A 21,440-nucleotide genomic window follows, 5' to 3' on the forward strand; every position below is an offset into this window, starting at 1 on the left:
CTGATAATACTGTAGTTAAGGTTACAGGACCAAAAGAAATGTTAGTGGAAGCGCTTTGCAAACGACCGTTTGCACCATTATCATAAATAAAAACTCCTGAGAAAGAGGCGAAGCGTTCAGCCGCAAGCAAGAAGCCCACTTTGGCGGGCGCGCGCCCAATAGGCGCGTGAGCCAGGGTGGAGGTTGAATTTCAGGTCCGGATCCGCCTCTGCTCTATTCCCGGTCCCTCCCACTTCCGCGCGTACCCAACCGTGCGTCGCCTGCGTGCTGACGTCAGGCGCGTGCCCCTGTCCGGCAGCCGAGGAGACCCCGCGCAGTGCTGCCAACGCCCCGGCGGAGAAGCTGAGGTGAGTGCGGGGCCCGAGGCTCCCCGCGGGAGCGGCATCTCAACCGTACTGCCCCCACCGCCACCCCCGGCCCTTCCCGGTCCACGGAGACACCCCTTTTCTGGGTTCCCGGGAAGCCTGGGAGTGCGGGTCTCAGGGTTGGGGGGGCGCAGGTTCGCGAGGCGCCGTCCGGGCGAGCGCGGGTCCGGGTTCTGTCGAGGAACGGAGGGGAGGGGGTCCCGGCGGAGAAAGCGAGGGGCGCCCGCCGCGCCAAGGGGAGTGCTGCCGGGGCGCGGGGTCCCGGCCTGAGGGCGCGGGCGGGGCCGGGCTGTCACCGGGCAGCGGCGGAAGGAAGGGGTCACACCCATCCCGGCCGCTCGAGCTCCCCTCCCCCCGGCCTGCCCTGCTGGCCTCGAGGGCAGGCGATGGGCTGGGGCGCTGTAGGTCTTAGCCTCGGAGCCTCTCGCGGGTGCCCGGGCGGAACGGGAGTGTCTGTGGTTCGGCCCCCCGGGGTGGGTCAGCCTCCTGCGCCCGTGCTTCAACTTCCTGCTTCGCCGGGCGCCGCCGCGGACATTTTGCGGCGGGCAGGGGGGAGGGGAGCAGCATTGCTAGTCCGGCGGCGAAGCGGCGGTCCGGGAGGGGGCGGCTTGCTGGCTGCTCCGGGCTTTGCTTGCGACCTGCTTCCCTCAGTAGCCTTGCCTCCTGACGGTTGGTCCGGGCGGGGTGGGTCTCAGGGTCGTTTCTCCAGTCTCTTTATTCCTGCTTTAGGTTGACTTCTTAATACCATTTCCGTTTGCCTCTCCAACTCTTTATCTTCCTGTCTATGCAGCCGAAGCTTCCCTTTCTGGAAGTTACCTAACCACCTCTCGAAACTCGTTCTGACGCTTTCTTAATTCCTCATATGGGGGGAAAATTTTCTTTGTTCGTTTATTTTTTTCCACCCCTTTATTAAGTCCAAGAGAAATGCAGTGTGGAAGATTACGTCATCGCAATGTAAGGGGTGAGAGTTTTAACTCCTGCAAGTCAGGGACTCGCCAAATTAAGACAGCATTTTGTAGTTTAGGTTGGACACCCTGCCTGCTTCCCAACGTCTGGTATTCAGACAGCTTTTCAAATCCCGGTCGTCTCAAATGCACCTAAAACCCAGGAATGTTTAAAATCTCAAGATTGGTTGGTGCCAGGCAATAAAGCGTAGGACAACACCTACAGCCGCTTATGGAGGCAAAACCTTTGAAGATCCCTTTGTACTCAAATGAAGTGAATTTATTTGTAGAAGCATCTGATCCAGAATGACATTCCCAGATTGTTGAATGTCTCCCATAAGACTCAGTGATGCAGAGTGCAAACCTAAGTTGATTCACGTGTGCTTTCAGTGACAAGGGAAAAGAATCAATTTCCCCCCTAACCTTTGCTCCCTAGACACTTAGTTTTGTAATTAAAAAACCAGTTTTGGATTTTTTTACTAAAAAATACTTAAGTAACATTTTCAGACCTTTGGGCTCACTGTATATCCTCTCCGAAATACTAGGTACATCCTTCATGGGCTGACTACAGGGTATAGCAGCACAGAAAAATGTTAGCATTGTAAAGTAAATGACATCTGTCCTGACCCGTGTGGCTCAGTTGGTTGGGCATATTTCTGCAAAGCAAGGGATCACTGGTTCATTCCCTGTTGGGGCACATGCCTGGGCTGTGGGGTGTGTAAGAGAAGCAACCTGATAATGTTCCGTCCCTCTATTTCTCTCTTCCCCTCTAAAACTAAATGAAATCTTAAAGCAAATGAGATCCAATTGTGTAATGCATTGTAAGAGTAGTTCTTGTTGGAACAAGTACTTTCCTATTGTTTCTTATTTGTATAAATAGAATAAATTGCTTGTTAAAAAACACTTTAAAGAAGTGGTAGGTTTAAATTGGCTTTCTGTAGTGTGTAGGTGTTGTAGATTAATTGGACAGGTGTGGAGTTTGGATCTTCTGAGATATATTTGCCATAATGTATGTCGTTTTAATATAAAAATGGAACACTTGTCTGCTCCCTTATTTCTTGAGTCTTCTATATTTAAGAAGTTTAAATATACACGTCAATTTGTATCATCCCTCTTAAAACATAGCAGAATAGTTTGAGTTTATACTGTTTTAGACTGAGGCAGTGAGATAAAAGATTGGTAGTTAACTAAGTAATAATAATGAGCTCTTTTCCAGTAATTTCTTCAAGACCTAAAAGGTACCACATTCTCTTAAAATGTTTTCACATAATAATGAACAGTTGTACTCAGTTAAACCTAGTTTTTTGGGAATCTAAGAGGTGTTACAGCCTACGGTATTCGGGGGGCTTAAATACCAGTGAAATTCTTAAAGCTCACTGAGACCAAGTCTTGACTGTTTGCTAATATCAAGATTTGTTTTCTCTTACTTGGATGATTTTTCCACTTACAATTTTATGGTCTATTAGAAAAGCATTCCTAGTTATTTTTTAAAAAGATTTTAATTTATTTTTAGAGAGATGGGAAAGGAGGGAGAAGGAGAGGGAAAGAAACATTGATTGATTGCTTTTTGCACACCCCCAACTGGGGACCTGATCTTCAACCCAGGCATGTGCCCTGGCTGGGAATTGAACTGGCGACCTTTTGCTCTGCAGGCTGGTGCTCAATCCATTGAGCCACACCAGCCAAGGCTCTAGTTATTTTTAAAATGATTGCACTAATAAAACATTAATCCAAGAGCTGTCACATTTGGAGAACTTTGAAGTACAATTTACTGTACCTGTCTGGGAGTAGTATTTATAGGTATTCTTAGAAGTAAAAGTCATAATGTACTTTTATTTTAAATGCATTTCTTCATTGTTTTTAGAGTCTTTTGAGAGAATAAGAAACACTTAGCATTTCAGGCTACAGGGAGGGCCTCTGCAACAGGAGAAGGGGGACTTAACATTTTGTTAGCCTATTTCCCATAAATCTATATATCCTGATACTTCAAAGGGCTTCCTTCTAGGCTTTCAATGTTAAATATTTTCTTCCAAATCTATTAGTTTCTTTCATTAGAATATAGGTTCTATGAAGGCAGGGCTTTGACTTTGCATGTATCCCTAGAAATGTGAGTCAAATGAATGAATTTAATGATGTTTGAGGGTTTACTTTCTCTTCTTGCATATTCTGTAGGCCTGTGTACTACTCTGTTTCCTGAGGCTTATTTTGTGCTTGCTCAGCCATATCCATATTTGGGCTTATTGAAATGATGATTACTAATCTATTTTTGTTTGTGTCCATCTGTTTATTCCAGTATCTTTGCAGCTTTATTATCCAGACTGTTTACTATTACTTAGAAAATCTTTTTTGATGATCAGTTCTTTCACTCCTAAAAATTATTCAGACTCTAGTTTGTTTCATTCCTCTATTTCTGTGTTCGCAAATAGAAGCTTTTTTTCCCACTTACTCTCTTTTACTCAACAGTATCAAATTCCTGGTCATGTTATGCTTTGTCCCCTACCAGTTTCTACTTTTAGTTACTCATCCCTTCAGTCCAAAATATTTTTGCCAAAGCAGTTTTCATTACTTGCCATTTCAGCTACATCTGCCACTGCTGCTGTTGTAAGTCCTGGATGTCCTAGTTGCCCCTGGGATATTGGTCTCCAACTGCTTAGTTCATGAAGTTAAACCAGGTGTTTTGTCACCAAAATGGTGTACCATTAAACAGATTTTTTAGGAAAATATTTTCTTCTCAAATATTTAGCTGTTACGCTGAAAACCTGAGCAGTTTCTGATATAGCAAAAAACTACGTATAGTTAAGTCATGGTATTCATAAAGCATCAGTGGTCTGTCACTTGAAGAGAACCTTGTTGCTCCCTCTGCTTTGACACTACACATTAACGCATATTGTTTCCTCCAAGAATAAGCCATTATGATTTGCCATTTTTATTCTGCTGCTGTATGTTCTTGAGAAAAATACTGCTAGTATTCTTAAAACTGTAGACTGAACATGGATTGCCTGGGTTCAAATTGTGGCTTTGCCATTTGTTAGCTATGTGCAGTCTAAGTAATGTCTTTGTGACTTAGGTTTACCTTCTGTAAAAAGGGCTAGCAATAGTCTCTACCTCACAGTGTTAATCAGAATCAAATCAGGTAATCTGTGTGAAGTACTTAAGGCAGTTCACTGGCATTAGTACAAGCTCTGTAGGTGTTTACTCTTGTTATTATTAAGCTTCTCTTAAGTCCCCCACTTTTGAGAAGCTGTCTCGTTTTCCTAAAGCATCAACATTTTAATAACCATCTCTCTCCAAGGTTAATCTCATGAAACCATTACAGTTATTAAGTGAAGTGGAAATTGTCATAGAAGCAAAGATGTAAGGTTCCAAGTATGCACTGTGTGGTCTAGGGACCAAGCAGCATAAGTGTCACTTTGGAGCTCATTAGAAATCTCCGGCTCCATCCCAGTCCTACTGAATCTGAATCTGCATTTCAACAAGATCTCCACATGATTTTTATGCACAGTAAAGTTTGGAGTACCTCTTTTGGGACTGCTAAAGTGATATCTTACGAAATTTCAGAAACAGTGTTTAGTGTTTTATTCTTACTTTTCCCCCTACTTAATTAGGTATAACCTGGTCCATTTTAGTCAGTGTACCAGACTTTATTGCAAAGATCATATCTTAAAGTGAATGTGAAACCTATTTGGTTTTTAAAGGAATTATAGTTTTTTGTCTGTTGTGTAGAATCACCTCATGCCTACACGTTATGGACACATGTATTTAGTTATTAAAATGCAACTGCTCACTTAGTAATAAGTAGATAATCTTAAACTCTAGTACATCAGTTACACATTTGAACTCAAATAACATTTTATTGGAAACTAATTTTTATATAAATGAGATAATCATTTATATAACTGTTGGTCATGAAAAATGGGGGAAATACAAAATTGACATTTAGCTGGTCAAATGTAAAAAGTTTTGTGCTTTCTTTAAAGTAAACCATAGCCCTGGTTGGGTAGTTCAGTTGGTCAGAGCGCCATCCTGATACACCAGGGTTGTGGGTTCATTCCCCCCTGGTCAGGACACATATGGGAATCAATCAATGAATAACATAAATAACTGGGAAAAAAAAATCAGTGTTTCTCTCTCCTTTCCTGTCTCTTTAAATTCAATAAATAAAAAAAATAAACCATTTCTCCAATCTCAAGGGAAGATGTTAGAAGCAAAAGTCTGGTCTATCTTAGCTGCCATATTGAACTATTATTGATATTTTTTAAGGACTAGATTGAATTTTCCTCTAATAACTTCTCCTTTTTTCTTTTTCTTAAACTACTTGGAGTAGGGGGAAATAATTCACCATTGCCATATCCCTTTGCAGTGTATGCTCTGGAGGAGTGTTTCTTACCCCTTTTGAAATCAAGGCAGACATAGACACTGTAGTGAATGGACGAGGCTGACTGGAGGTGCTGCACACCCCAGGAGAGCTGGAGGGTCAGTGTCTCAGGCACACCTTTGTCCATTCTCTGTGTCCCAAGTGGCAATAGGAAGCCATCTGCTGTTGGAAGTTAAACCGCAGCCATCCTTTTCAGCTAAAATGATTATCACTGTTTGCTACTCATTGTGGATACGGAAGAAATTGAGGAAAGAACAAATGAGGAGCAAATGAAACAAGGAGAGAGAGAGGTGAAATAAAAGAATACTATGTTAATTAGTGTTAAGGAGCATGAGAAGAGGAAATATTTTGTAGAAGAAAGCATAAGCAAAATTTTGGATAATATCCATTTGCTTTGTTGGTTGGCAGTTTAAGAGTATTCTGTAAATTTTTTGGTTTGCTTTTAAATCTGTTTAAAAGCAGATGAAGAAGAATAGGAAATAAAGAGTAAAGTTTCTTAAAGCATTAAATTACTATCTGTGGTTTCAGGGTTTTTCATTATAATACACTTTCACTAGAGCAACTAGTATTTGTTTCACCAGCTCAGTGGTATTTGAGAGCTCAGATTTGGAATCTTCCAAAGTGGAATTAAATTATATCACTTTTTACTTTCCCAGAACATGATATTTTTATTGTGGAGTTTAAGATTAATAGTAAGATTTTAAAATAAATTATTAGATTTTAAAATACAAATTTTCAGTTATCTGATAGCTAGGAAAAATGGTTAATTACTGTGACTGTTAGAGTGCTAAGGTTTAAGGCACCATCTGATACCCTCATTTGTTTCAAAAAGTGTGCAAATAGTATAAGTAGTACAGAATATAAGTTACGGAAATGTCTGAATTATTTTAGGTCATATTACTAGTGTTGCTCATCATAGGGGCAAAGGGAATGTTAGATCATTCTGAGAGTTTATAGACAGTAGAGGTGGGGATAGGGGACAATTTTTAAGAGTAATGCCTATGTTATTTCTTTAGTGTTTCAGAATACCTGAAAGATGTTTTCATGGGGGAGGGTGTCTGATTAATTAGAAACCTTACTTAGTATATTCCCATCTTGGAAATTCATAACATATATGTTTATTAAAGGCTTAGAGGAATTATTGTCAGAATTTTTTAAAATTTTATTTTTCAATTACAGTTGATAATTCAGTATTATACTAATTTCAGGTGTACAGCGTGGTGGTTAGACAATCATAATTTATTGATACAAAGTGATCCCCCCAATATTTCAGTGCCTACCACGCATGATACATAGTTATTACAATATTATTGACTACATTCCCTTTGGTATTTTACATCTCTGTGACTGTTTTGCAACTGCCAATTTGTATTTCTTAATCTCTAGAGAATCTGTTTAGTGTTTCTTAAATTTGTTTGTTGGAGTTCCTCCTCGTCCCCATGGAAGATCCTTTAAAGTTTTGACAAACTGGACTGGGAGGCACTGGTGTCTGGCGATTTATTAATCTCAATTAGGTTCAAAGGCTCTTGGTGTGGGCAAACAAAGTTCACTATGGATAGAAAAATGGGAAACATTTTTCTAGCTTCTGTGATAGGTGAATTGTAGAAACTTTAGCACAGACCATGGATTATCTATCCTTGCTGTGACCTAAGCCCTGTTCAGGAGTGTATAGAAATTGCTAATTTGCAGTTTCTTGGGATGGAGCTGAGCATTTACATATATGATATATATTTGAGGTATCTCAATTAAAATTGGGACAAAGTATTGTAAGGGAGAAGCAGATAGATACTAGGGACTGGGGAAGTGATTGTCGAGTGGCTGCAGGGGAAGCTTTTGAAATGGAAGCACCATCTCCAGTTTCCTCTGTTCTTGGGTGAGTGATTCTAGTTTGCATATTTTATTGTTTTCCAGTATTCTGAAAAGCATACAGTAATTTCAAAGCCAATATTTTAATGTTCTGAAAGTCATGCAATTCTCAATTGTTTTATTGTGGTCCAAAATTTTGTGTGTGTGTTTTTAAAAGATTTTATTTATTTCCTTTTAGGGAGAGGAGAAGGGAGGGAGAAAGAAAGGGAGAGAAACATCATGTGTGAGAGAAACATCAGTGGGTTGCCTCTTGCATGCCCCCGACTGGGGACCTGGCATGTGCCCTGACTGGAACTGAACTAGCGACCTTTTGATTTGCAGGCTGGTACTCAAACCACGGAGCCACTCTAGCTAGGTTATAGTATCTCTTTAAAACATGACGGTAAGATGATTCCTTACCAATATTAAAATAGAAATCCTCCAGAAATCACAAGGAAAAAATCCTAACACAAGCAGCTTTTAAAATAGAGCTAATCAATGGCAAAGATTTTTGTGAAGACCTAGATTCAGGATATAATTCTTTGGCAACTACATGATACTTAAATTTGTTATACACTATTTTATTTTTTTTATTTTAATTGATTTAAATCTTAGTGAATTGTTTAAAAATTGGAGGCTTTTTTTAATTTTAAATCCTCACCTGAGAGCATACTGATTTTAGAAATGGGAGAAGGGAGGGAGGGAGGGGAAGAGAGGGAGAGAAACATCAATTGCTGACAGAAACATTGATCATTTACCTTTCGGATGTGCTTGACTAGGGACTTGACCTGCAACCCAGTGTGTCCTGGCTAGGATTTGAACCTGGGATCCTTAAGTTTACAGGACAGTGCTCCAACCCATTGTACCACGCTGGCCAGCGCTGGAAGCATATTTTAATTATAAAATGACTGAGTGGAAGATTGCTTACATTAACTATTCTACTTTGGTACTGTTGTAAACACAGCGTGATACTATGTATATTTATGGGGAATCCTGCTTTTTCTAGGGGAGTGTTGTCCTTTTTTGCTAGTTTAAAATTTGGTATAATTGTGCATTCCCAGAACAGAAGAACAGAGTTGCTCATGATGAGACAGAGTATTCCCAAAAATAATGCTGAGTGGCTTCAAACACCAGGCATTATCTACTTTAGCTAGTTCAGACTATGGATTTGACTTATCTTTCACTTTTGTAATAGGACTTTTCTCTTTCAGAAATAATCCAGATAGTAATAGGAGAGGGTTTAGGACCCGAAAGGATAGTAATAAGAGAGGGTTTAGGAAAGTAAAGGACCCATTAATGGATATTCTGAGTCCAAAGAACATGTTTTTTTACTTGTTTTGACTTGTTTAGAGAGTCTGCATCTCTAATCCATACTATATTATTAATTTATGAATTCAGCAATCCTCTTGAATGTGTGCTATGTGGCAATCACTGTTCTAGATGTTGGGGATATATCAGTGAATAAAATAGACCAAAACCAATCTCTGTCCCCATGAAATTTACATACTAGTCTGTGAGTTGGAGATAAGTGGAGAAAAATGAGGAGGAAGAAAATGATGAAGGGCTGGGGGACAGTGACATTCTTCAGGGTTGGTAGAACTTGGGTTGTATTTAAAAAATACGGTAGTCAGCTCTAACCATTGTGGCTCAGTGCGTTGCCAATTTGGTTCCCGGTCAGGGCACATGCCTGGGTTGTAGGCCAGGTCCCTGGTTGGGGGCATGGGAGAGGCAACTGATCCGATGTTTTTTTACATCAGTGGTTCTCTCCCTCTTTCTCCCTCCCTTCCCCTCTCTCTATTAATAAATAAAATTTTAAAAACAAACAAACAAAAAAACAACAAAATGTATTCAGAGTTGTTCTGGTTCCAAAATGACATTTGAGCTCACACCTGTAGGGGATATGCGTGAGCCACTATGGCAAGAGAATTTTACGTAGAAGGTACAATTGTAGTCACTTTTTATCAGTGACAAATACTGTTATGCTTACTTTTTCTTTGAAGATTTGATTTATTTAATATAAGAGGGGAAAGAGGGAGAGGAACATCAGTGTGTGAGAGATACATCTCTTGGTTGCCTCTCACATGCCCCCAACTAGAGACCTGGCCTGCAGTCCAGGCATGTGCCCTGAATGGTAATCGTACCAGTGACTTTTCAGTTCACAGGGCAACTCTCAATCCATGGAGCCACACCAGCCAGGCAACTTTTTCTTTTTTAAATCCTCACCCAAGGATATGTTTTATTGATTTTTAGAGAGAAGAGAAAGGACGGGGGGCGGGGGGGAGACAGGCAGACAAACATTGGTGTGAGAGAGAAACATTTGTTGCCTCCTGTATCTCCCTTGTGTGCCCCAAGTGGGGATGGGGCCTGCAGTGTAGGTATGTACCTTGACTTCAGGGGGGTTGAGCCCACAACCTCTTGATGTATGGGGTGACGCTCCAACCAACTGAGACACCTGGCCAGGGCTGTTATGCTTACTTTTATATGAAATCTTTAAAAATAGGTATTAAGCAAATGTATTTCATAATACACTTAGAATACTCTTATAGGAGTTTAGTTTCCCAAAATATGGTGTATGAGTAATTTCTATATCAAACAATTGATAGTTAAGGCAGAAGTTTGTGCTTTGCTGGTGTTGACCTTGGTTTTAAAGTGTGCTTGAAAAGGCAGATTTTGTTGCCAACACATATTGGTTATTTTTCAGTCTTTGCAACTCTCTCTCTCTGTTGCTTTCTCTTAATCTCTTTTAGTGGATAGAACTCACTATTGCAATTACTCACTGCTCTGCAACCAAAGCTGAAACATCTGCAGTAATGCCAGCTGTACTCTATGGAAATAGACTTTGGTGCAACTGTTATAGCATCTCCTATTATACTTTGTCCAATTATTTATTCAAGTACACAGCTGAATGCTTCAGTAGATGTTTACCCCATTAACAACAGATTTTACATCAAAATTGGTAGAACCACTTTGATTCAGAATTTTGGTAATCTTACCTCATTCTATAAAAAATGATTTGTGGTTTATAGAACAGACTGTGAGAATCTCAATGTAGGGACCTTAGCATCATTATATACACCAAAGAAATTGTAAATGATCACGGTTAGTTTTGTAGTTGGCATTTTATCTGGTACAGTGTGTGTTGCTTAGGTAGTATAGTGACTGACTTTTTTTTGGGGGGGGGAGCTGCAAATGTTTGCTTGTATGAAGGATTTCTGATACAGGCTGGCATATGATTTCATTGTTGATTAACTGAGGGACAGAATTTGTTTACTGATTCTGAAAAGCCTGTTTCCTTATAAGAATGCCTTAAGAACATAGCAGATTTCTTCTCACTTCTCCATCTGTCTCTGCTACACACTTATACTCTAATGTCCTAGAGTAAAAAACTTTCTCATAATTTACCACCTTCTTAAACCCATCCTCCATCTCCAAACCAGTCAACTTTCTTTTCTCTTCCCATACTGTTAGCTCTTTCCATTAATTCTTGGATTATTAAAGTAGTTTTATAGCTGAGTTTCTTTACTTTTTCTGGTTACCTTTGACAGTGCACCTTGGAATACAGTTACAAGATTGATATTCCTCAAACAAACAAAAAAACCCTGTTGAATATGGGTAAGAAAGAAATGATAGCCTCCTGTTTACCACCCAGATTAACTTTTCTGTCAGGTTTTGTTTGTTTGTTTGTTTCTTCCTTCCATTTTTCAGGTTGGCAATATTTGTCTTTCTTGTGATACCACATTTAACTAGAGACTAACTAGAAATTTATTTTCACATTCTTATAGACCACTCTCATTTATTACTCTTGAAAATCTATGGCACCTTCACTGTAATTTTATAGCAGTCAGACCGCTACAGTTGTGTTAGCCTCTTCTGCTTATAACCAATACATTCTACATTTTACAATGTCAAGCTTTCTGGCATAGTGTTGGCAGAGTAGGTATTCAGTAAATTATTGAAATGTTTTCAAGAGCTTTGAAGGCAGGGTTTGTCTTACCCAACATAGTGTTATAATAAGCATTGAAATATCTTGCTGACTTTATAGTTAATAGGGTTTTCTTGGAAGAATAGAAGCCTATTGTAACATGCTTTAGGTCCTAGCCTATGTCCTGATACAGTGAAGTTGGATAAGACCTGTTAGGCATTTGGTCTTGTTCTTTAACACACACATGCACACATGCGTGCCAGGGCAGCTGCTGTTTAAAAAAAACTCTTTGCATTTGTTTTTTACACATTGGAACACAAAATTTTAACAGTTACTGGTAGTATGTTTTTAATAACATTGTGTTACTATATTGGTCTTCACAACTTTTTTAATATGTACAGCATTTCATCCTATGATACATTGTTATGGAATCATTTTTTTTTTTTTTTGTCTGTTGCATTACTCTTTCAGTGTTACAGCATTTCATTGTTTCTTGGTGAAGTATTGGTTTGGCCAAAAAGTGCATTTAGTTTTTTCCATAAAAAGCATTTTTAATTTTCACCAATAACTTTATTGATTTGGATATTTTGAGTATGTTGGCTATTTCCTGCTATTGGCATCTAGTGAGTTGAGGGCAGGAATGCTGCTAAACATCTTCCCATGCGTAAGACAGCCCCACGGCAAAGAATTATCTGGCCAAAATGTCAGTAGTACCAAGAAACTTTGCAAATTACTTTTGACATGTTTGATCACAGAACCTTCTACGTACACCGCACGTATCTTTTGTGTGTGTGTTTCACTTGCGTTTTTACCTTTCTTGGAATAATGAAGCATAGTATGCCAAAAATGTTGGCATATTTTCTTCCATCTTCAGTACTAAACACAAAAATTCACCAATTTTGATGTCTTTTTAAATGCACGCTGGTATGACAGCTGTCACAGTATAATCTAACATAGTTGTTTCAAATGAAGTTAAAGACAAGTAAGTGCTACTAGAGCCATCATGGAAAAAACTAAATGAGTTTTTTGGCCAACCCAATATTCATTTTGGATAAATTATCTGAAGTGGTATTGTTTATTTTTTAAAAAAGGGATATGGATGTTTTAATTGTTGAAATACAATTGCTACATTGAGTGATTTACATTGCAGTACTAAGTGGATGATGTGGAATTATTGAGACAAGTGATGTGAATATTTTTATGGCTCTTAAAATACATGTGTGGGATATTTAAAAAACTGCCTGTATTATGAACTAGATTGAGGATTTTGGTGAGTTTGGGTTATCAGGACCTGTTAGCTGTTAGACTGGGTTTGCTGATGGTGTTTATCTTTTTTTCTTTTTTCAGTGTTTTTTTTCTTAGTTACCAAATATGTCTTGGAATTTTTTTTCATTTCAGTAGTTTTGTTTTTAAAATTAAATACTTCATGAACATGGTGAAAACTTCAGTACAAAAGAGAATATGATGAAAAATAAGTCTTAATCAATCCCCTTCCCAGAAGCAGCCACTGTTATCTAGCAGATACGTCATTGCAGATAGTCTCTGCACCTGGAAGTATATATGTATCTCCTCTCCATTAAAGAAAACACACACATAAATTGTCATGTTACACACATTGTTCTGCACCTTGCTTTTTAAAAACTTCATATACAGAGTGGGGCAAAATAGGTTTTCAGTTTGTATGGAAAATAATACAATAATTAAATAATACAAGAATAAACTTTTGTATACTTAAAACTGTAAACCTACTTTTGCCTCACCATTTTTAATTTTTACCAATAGCTATTGATTTGGATATTTGGAGTATGTCTGCTGTCTCCCGCTATAGGTTTCTAGTGGGTAGAGGCCAGGGTGCTGCTAAACGTCCTCTAATGCCTAAGAGCCCATAGCAAAGAATTGTTTGCCAAAATGTCAATAGTACCAAGAAACTTTGCAAACCACTTTTGACACATTTGATCACAGAACCTTCTCCATACACTGCACAAATCTTTTTTGTGTGTGTTTCACTTGTGTTTTTACCTTTCTTGGAATAATAAAGTATAATATGTTGAAAATGTTGCATATTTTCTTCCATCTTCAATATTAAAATGGCTGCACAAAAATTCACCAGTTTTGATTTTTTTTTAAATGCACAGTGTTACGACAATTATCAATACAATCTAACAGAGTTGTTTTAAAAGAAGTTAAAGACAACTGAGCACTACTAGAACCATCGTATGCAAAAAACTAACCGAACTTTTTGGACAACCCAGTACCTTAATTGCTTCTTAAGGGCCCTATCTCTAAATACAGTCAGTCGTATTCTGAAGTACTGAGGGTTAGAACTTCAGCACATCAGTGTTGGGGGATCACAATTCAGTTTATAATAGGCACTCTTAACACATTCTTTTTAATAGTTGCATAATGGTCCTTTGTATTATAATGTAGTTTACCAGTCCCTGTTGGTGCATGTGTATAGTTAGTCAGTCTTGCTTCTACAAGCAGTGCTGCAGTAAATATCGTTCTTACCTCTTTGCATACATGGAGGAAGTCTTAGAAATGGAATTGTCAGGTCAAAGAATGTACATTAAATTTTGGTAGGTACTGGCCTAGACTTGGAAGTCTTGTTTATTATTGTTTCTGATATTTTTTGGAAAGTAAAAATTTTCTGCGTGTGTTTTGTCCTAATCCAAAACCCCATTGTTTTCAGGGGTACATGAATAACTTTCGCTTAGCACTTCGATGGATTATTGCCTAGATAATCAGATTCTAAATTGACTGCGTATCTGGGTGACTCCACAATGATAAAGAGAGCTAAGAATTGAGTATTAAGTGCTATACAGAGGAATAACTCAGTAATTCTTACAACCTATGATGCTCATTCTATTCCTGTTTTACAAATGGTGAAATGGTCTTTTTTAAAAATTTTATTTAGTGTTAGAGGGGGAGGAAGGGAGAGAAACAACTGTGTGAGAGACACATCTACCAGTTGCCTCTTGTATGCACCCCCTTAACCTAGGCATGTGCCCTGACCAGGGAGTGAACCAGTGACCTTTCAGGTCTCAGGGCAGTGCTCAATCTACAGAGCCACACCAGCCAGGGTGAGAAACAGTCTTAAAAGAGGTTACGTAGCTTTCCCAAAGTCACACAGGAGCGGGGATATGAGCTGAGGGCTGCTTGACTTGGAAGCTTCTGTGCTTGACTGCTACTCATTGTATTCCTCGGGCATATTAGAGACTTGATAAATATTTGTTGTATGATTTAAGTAATCTTTTTTGGTATCTTTTTAAAGTAGGGGCTGTTTTACAACTCTTTAAATAACATTCCAAATTTTCTGGGTACAAATAAGAAGGTTTGTTAAACTGTTCTTTGAGATCAGAAAAGCCGGGATTTCAAAATGATTGAACAAGGTAGCAAATAACCCTGTTGAGTAGAAGCACAGATTTTTCTGAGTTTCCTCTGAATTACTGTGTTAAGATGCTTTCGTTTAACTGTGGCAGTGCTAATCTTTATCATAGGGCCACTTTGATTTTTGCAAGTTTTAATTGGGATAATAATAAGGTGCCATATCAGGTGTTTATTCTATGCAGGGTGATATATTAGTTGCTTTATATGCATTACCTCATTTCTCTTTATTGCAGGTTTTTGGGTTAGATGTTATTGTGTAGATAAGAAAGTTAACGTATTGAAGTGAAGTGTCAGGACCCTCACACTGAAGTAGCGCAAAGATTCGAACGCATATATGCTTTACAAATTCAATGCTTTTTTCATGTTATTACCTTAGTCAATAAAGTTTAAAAAAAAAATGTACTATTTTGTTTTCTTGCCTTTAATATATGTTCAGTATTAGGTGCCTTAGGAGAGAGATACAGAAGTATAAGTCTAGTTTTTCTCTCTGAGAACCTATAATCTGTTAAATAAGCACAAGCACATGTGAATAAAAAGAGCATGATTAAGTAGTGACTTTTGTGATTCCTTTATTCAGTGAGGACTTACTGTGTCCAGTATTAAGCTATTTTCTGGGACTACAGCAGAGTCCCTGCCTTTATAGAGGTTTTCTTATTCTTTTATCTGTCTCCTTTGGTGCAGTATAACAAACACACAAGATAATTATAGATTATGACCATACTTTAGAGGAAATAAACAGGGTAATATGATAGAAGTAAGCAGGGAGGAGAGGGTTGGAAATTCTGAGTAGTATGCTTAGGGAGGATTTTCTTTTCCTTTTTTTTTTTTTAAACTCTTTTTTTTTTTTTTTTTCTTTTATTGTACTCCCCTCCCCCAATTACCATTTATTTCCCTTATAGGGAGGATTTTCTCAGGAGTTGATGATTTGAGCTAGAACCTGAAGGATGAGAAACCGACAGCTTTAAGAGTAGGGGTAAGACTCAGGACAGGGTCTAGCATGTTTGAGGAATATAAAGAGAGCTGTGTAGCCAGAGCATGGAGAGTGAAGGGGAGAGGAGCATGAAATACGAGATCAAAGAGATAAGAAGGACCTTGTCATGGGAGTTTAGGAATCTGGGCAGTTTTTTTTTTTTTTTTTAAGAGATTTTATTTATTTTTATAGGGAAGGAGAAAGAGAAACATTGATTGCCTCTTGCACGCTCCCAACTGGGGCCTAACCTGCAATCCAGGCATGTGTCCTGACCGAGAATTAAACTGATAACCTGTTGGTTTGTGGGATGGTGCCCAACTCACTTAGCCACGCCAGCAAGGGTGTTGGGCAGTTTTTGATAGCTGGAGTAGTTAGGGAAAGAGTCTCAGATAAGGTGGGATTTTGGCATGGAAGTTAGGATAAAAAGAGGCTGAGTTGTAAGGCCAGATATCCATGGTTTGGAGAGATGATGTGAATAAAGTCATAATTTGAAATAATCACCAAACTGTATTGGATAATTTAAATAGTAACAGACAATTGACAATCAACTGACAATTGATTAGGTGGGCAAAATAGGACACAAAGAAGCTGGTATCTGTATTACTTTGGCTTTTTGAGTGAATGCCAAAGTTTGTAAGATTATTTCCTGCCTTTTGAGGACTCTGGAAACAAATGATAAAATTTAAAAAGAACTGTCTTCACGTGGCTGTTTCTGTGTTTGCCTGACTAAAGTCCGAAGAGTTGGAAAAGAATATCAGGATACATGGGCATTAACATTCTGCCTTTGGGACAATTAAGGGGTATTTCAAGTTCTAAAAAGATTTTTGTTCTTTATTTTGGTTCTTTAGTATAGGGTCAGCTAATACCATTAAGTTCTTTTCAATTTTGTTTGAAGCTAAACATTTATTTCAAGGTTTAAAAACATTCCTTTGCATTGTATCATTTATCTTGGGGAGAAAGGTAACTGTGGTGGAGGTGTAATAGGATTTTTGATGTTAGCTAGCCAACAATGATAAAAAAGAGAGTTTCATAGCGTCCTTAAATCTACACTCAGGGACCCCAGAAAAATAAAAGGACTTTAGTTCTGAGATTCTCAAAGGATACTTGGACCTCCAAAGCATTTAAGGACCCAGGAAGTAGAGGTTTTGGAGTTGCTGTCTGGCAGAGTGATAGGTACTGGGAAGGAGTCTGGAACGTATACCTTATTTAACGATTTATTTTCCTTACGATTGGTAGAATCACTTTTTACATTTAAGTTGCTCAGCCCCAATTCTATGTTCTGGTACAAATGAACTTTATTTTTAAAGAAGGATAGTGTTTAGTTATTGGGGGAAAATAACTTTTTAAGCCACTGTGAATAGCAAAATGGTAGAAATAGCCTCTTAGCTGCCATAGTGATTTGACATAGGATAGAGAAACATGTCTGGCCTAGTTTCTTCCATATTGTTGAAGCTGGCATTTGTATATACTGCAGAACCAAAGACTCTTCCCTGGTCACCTGCTTCCTCCCCATCTGGTGACATTTTAATACATGGAGTTATTAATTAATACATGTCAAGTGTTTTGCAGAATAGTTAAATTGTAACTTGACTCTTTTGTAATGGTAGCTCTATATTTAATTACAGTTTAGTAAGAGCAATAAGTACTGTAACTATTTTGGAAATTAAAAAAATGTGCTCCTTTCTAAGTGGGTTGGAATTATTCATATTTTAAAACTTATACTGACTTAAAAGGTGCCTTTAATCATTCAAGCAAGAGTAATAGCTAACATTTACTAATCATTTACTATATGTCAGGCACTGTTTTTAAATTCCTTTTTTAAAAAAGATTTAATTTTAGAGAGAGGGGAAAGGAGGTTAGAAAGGGAGGGAGAGAAATATTGATGTGAGAGAGAAACATTGATCCATGGCCTCTCATTCCCATCCTGACTGGGGACTGAACCCTCAACCCAGGCATGTGTCCTGATGGGGAATAGAGCTGGCAAGCTTTCACCTTGTGGGACAACTCTCAACCAGCTGAACCACCCACACCAGTCAGGGCTAAATTCTTTACATGTATTATCTTAGTCAACTTATCCTATGAGGAAGGCACTGCTGCGTTCAATTTTTAGGTAAAAGAATACTGAGCCACAGAGAATGTTAAATAACTTGCCAAAGATCACATAGCTAGAGTGGTAGAACCAGTCTGACTCCTGAACTAATGCTCCTAACAGGGGACCCACGACCAGCTTCCAGCAGATTGCTAAGCTGTCAAGTCAGGAAGCCTAAGAAATGGAAGATTTGTTGGTCCATAGAAAGGGGAAGAGCAGACTCTTTCTTACCAATCTTATGCCCCCTTTCCTGAGTAAAATTCAGTAGTTTTCTGCAGGGTGAAGAAACAGGAACTGAACTTCTGTTTTTTGCTTCCTCTTCAGCCTTCCTCTTTCCAGTGCCAGCAACTGTCATGGGTACATACTTGCCCCTCCATTTGCAGTGATCATTTACAGTTAATGTCACTTCTCGGGCGAGGTAATATAGTTCAGTGTTTTAGAGAAGTTTTACAGACTGCTTTGGTTTAAATTTCAGTTCTGTATTTACTGGCTCATTAATCTTGACCTAGTTTCTTAACTTCACTGAGCCTCATTTTTCTTACCTGTAAAATGGGGATAATATAGTACACACCTCATTGGGTTGTTGGAAGGATGAAATGTATGAATATGTGTAATATGTTTAGAACAGTATATGGCACATATATACTAAATGTGCTAAATAAGTGTTTGCTACTCACTATTATTTGGAAACACTTTTGGGTTGAAATGCCTCTGAAGCATACTAGTTCATAATCTTTCAATACTCAGTGTGAGTTTTTCATTACCGAATATATAAAATGCCTGGGAGATATAGCTAATTTATGTTGATATTTTGCATTCTAGGACTTGTAGGGGAAGAGAAACTTCTAGGTGACCTAAAATGCCAGTAATGTTTATCTTAGTATAGATTCTTATGTTACTGGTATTTCTTGTCTTGCTATCATATAGGGAAGTGGTTCTCAAACTTCATTGTGCATTAGAATTACATAGGGATTGTTGAATTTTGATTTATTAGATTTGGGGTGAGGCCCAGAAAGCTGAATTGTTAATAAACCCAGTCCAAGGTGATTCTGATTTTGGTGGTGTGAGGTGATAATACAGAAATTGCTAGCTGGAAAAACATAACAGGAAAAAGATTATAAAAGGTAATTAACTGTCAGATTTTTGTTTGCATGTAGGCATTGATAATTTGTAAACTAAAAAAGCATTTAATTTGGTGTTTAAAGATAGTGACAGGATGTGTTCTCCTACCTAAATTGTTGTTAATACCTGTTAAGATAACTTGGTTTTAGGGACTATACTATAGATACAGAAATGATACAGAAAGTACAGAAAGGAATACTATAGGAGTCTTCAGGTGAAGAAGAAATATTTGGGTGGATTTCTTGGTTTTTGCATCATTAAGTAGCAGTAAATATATTCAGTTCATTTTAACCTATGTTTTTGGTGTGCATGCTATGTGCAAGGCATGAAAAGTTTGATTAGATAGCCCACCAAAGAGAGACGGAAGTACAGTGTAAGTTTTGACCCACTGTACGAAAATAGAATGTGGTAGGATTGATTTACTCGGTATGGTAGGTAGAGGAATTCATGCATATTATGTGTTACAAGTCTTTTTTGGTAGTATTATTTAATCTTCATAACAACTGTGTGAGGTTTTGATATAGTTAGTTTGGTATTACAAATGAAAAAATTGAGGCAAAAGTAGATTGGGAAACTTGCCCAGGTTCCTGGTAAGTGCTATGCAGCAATTAAAGCCAGAGTTTTCCTGACTTCAAAGTTAGGAGTTACTTTATGTATTAAGTTTATGTATTTTGGATCATCTTTCCAGTTTATTAGGCAGGAGAACACACAAGATGGGCCTGATTGGATTGGGGGCTGTTTTTCCTGTTCCGAAAAGAAAAGATAAAGACTTCTAAAAGGTTCCAAAATAATAGTGCTTGTCTAATGATCTAGCCAAACTGTATGCAGAGCACATTTCTCTTATGTGAATTCTGTTTACCCATTACCTTCCATTGGGAAATCTTAAAGATATCTCTCAGAAAATTTGGTATCTAGTTGTGATGAATTTGTGCTTAGCAATGCAGAAATATTTTTCCTTGGTTATAAGACTCCTTTCAGTTGGTTGGTGGTTCAGGTTGATTGTTCTATAATTTAGTTGTAATTCCAGTTTGGAACTGTGAGGAGGTGAGTGTAACTTCTTCCTGCTTTCTGCCATCTTGGATGGATCTCCATCCAAGTATAGAAATACTTTTAAAAATTATAGTCAAAGGATAAAACTGATGAGCCAGTTCAAAATATTGTTACCACTGTGCCTGAACTTACACCTTAGATGTCTTCTAATACAAATAGTGTTGTATCTGTGTGCTTTACTCAATAGTTGGAAGTTTCCTGGTGACCAGGATGGTCTCACTTTTAACATTTTCTTATTTACTAGTATCAGAGAGAGAGAAGTATACTACATTTAAGGTTTCTGCTACGTAAAGAGCCACTATTGTAGCCTAAGACTATTCTTTGTGAATGGTCTCCTGAAGACAGTTTACTTTGATGGAATTTCCAGATATCTATTTAAATTATATGTCCTTTAATACAGTTATTAATGATAGCTTTCTTTGAGATATTTTAGAAAAGCTCTTTTCCCATCACAGCTTGTAAAAGTTCGTGATTTAGCCATGTGGCAGTCATATTCATTGCTTTAATCAGGGAAACTCTTTGTCTCATTTTCTTATTTCTTACTTCCTAGGAAATTTTAATGAAAATTTCAAGAAATGATAGCTTAACCAATAAAAAGAAAGAAAGAAAGAAACTATAGTTCTTCCTTCACTAGAAGTCAAGTTTATAAGCAGCCTATTGATTTTGTATTTCCTTAGTAGTATGGATTGTAAGTCTTAAAAGTGAGTACCAGATACAAAATGAAGATAAATAACTTTATATTTAGGGATGACAATTAATTTGACTTCAACCACAATTAAAACTTAAAAACAGCATTTATCTTAGATACGAGACAAAATCTCAAAAGTCAAGTTTACTACCAAATACTAATACAATTTTATGGATTCTAAGACATTTTCTCCCACATTTAATACCTCTGACTTTTTCAAAATCATTGTCTTAGAGTCTGTGAAATACAGTAACTAGGATTTCAGTGTTTCTTCTATAATAGTCCAGAATACTAGGTATTTAATGAGAGAGGTTTCTTTCTTTCCTATGTAAAAGTCCTAGAAGGCAATCCAGGGCTGGCTTCTCCTATGGTGTTATTCATTCTCCTCCTCCTTTCTTTTAAGGTTTTATTTATTTACTTTTTAGAGTGAGGGGAAAGGAGGGAGTAGGAGGGAGAGAAACATCAATGTGTGAGAAACACGAGTGGGTTGCCTCTCACATGCCCCGAACTGGGGACCTGGCCTGCAACTCAGGCATGTGCCCTGACTGGGAATAGAACTGGTGACCTTTTGGTTCCCAGGCTGGCATTCAATCCACACCAGCCAGGGCTCATTCTTAACGTGTAATTTCTATCTGTGGTTCAATATGGTGTTTCAGCTCCCATCATCATGTCTGGGGCTGGAA

General features: G+C 38.1%; 1 protein-coding gene across 1 annotated transcript in view; it reads left to right on the forward strand.

The window, feature by feature from the left end:
* The first annotated feature begins 279 nt into the window (after positions 1 to 279).
* The window catches only part of CDC42 (cell division cycle 42), a 37,659-nt gene continuing 16,498 nt past the window's right edge, over positions 280 to 21,440 (forward strand). The window contains exon 1 of the mRNA XM_054571695.1: positions 280 to 347. The gene's annotated coding sequence lies outside the window, so the exon portion shown is untranslated. The remainder of the gene's footprint in view (positions 348 to 21,440) is intronic.

Source organism: Pteronotus mesoamericanus, unplaced genomic scaffold (assembly GCF_021234165.1).
Source record: "Pteronotus mesoamericanus isolate MK-2021 breed Mesoamerican mustached bat unplaced genomic scaffold, CSHL_Meso_final contig_221, whole genome shotgun sequence".
Lineage (NCBI taxonomy): Eukaryota > Metazoa > Chordata > Mammalia > Chiroptera > Mormoopidae > Pteronotus > Pteronotus mesoamericanus.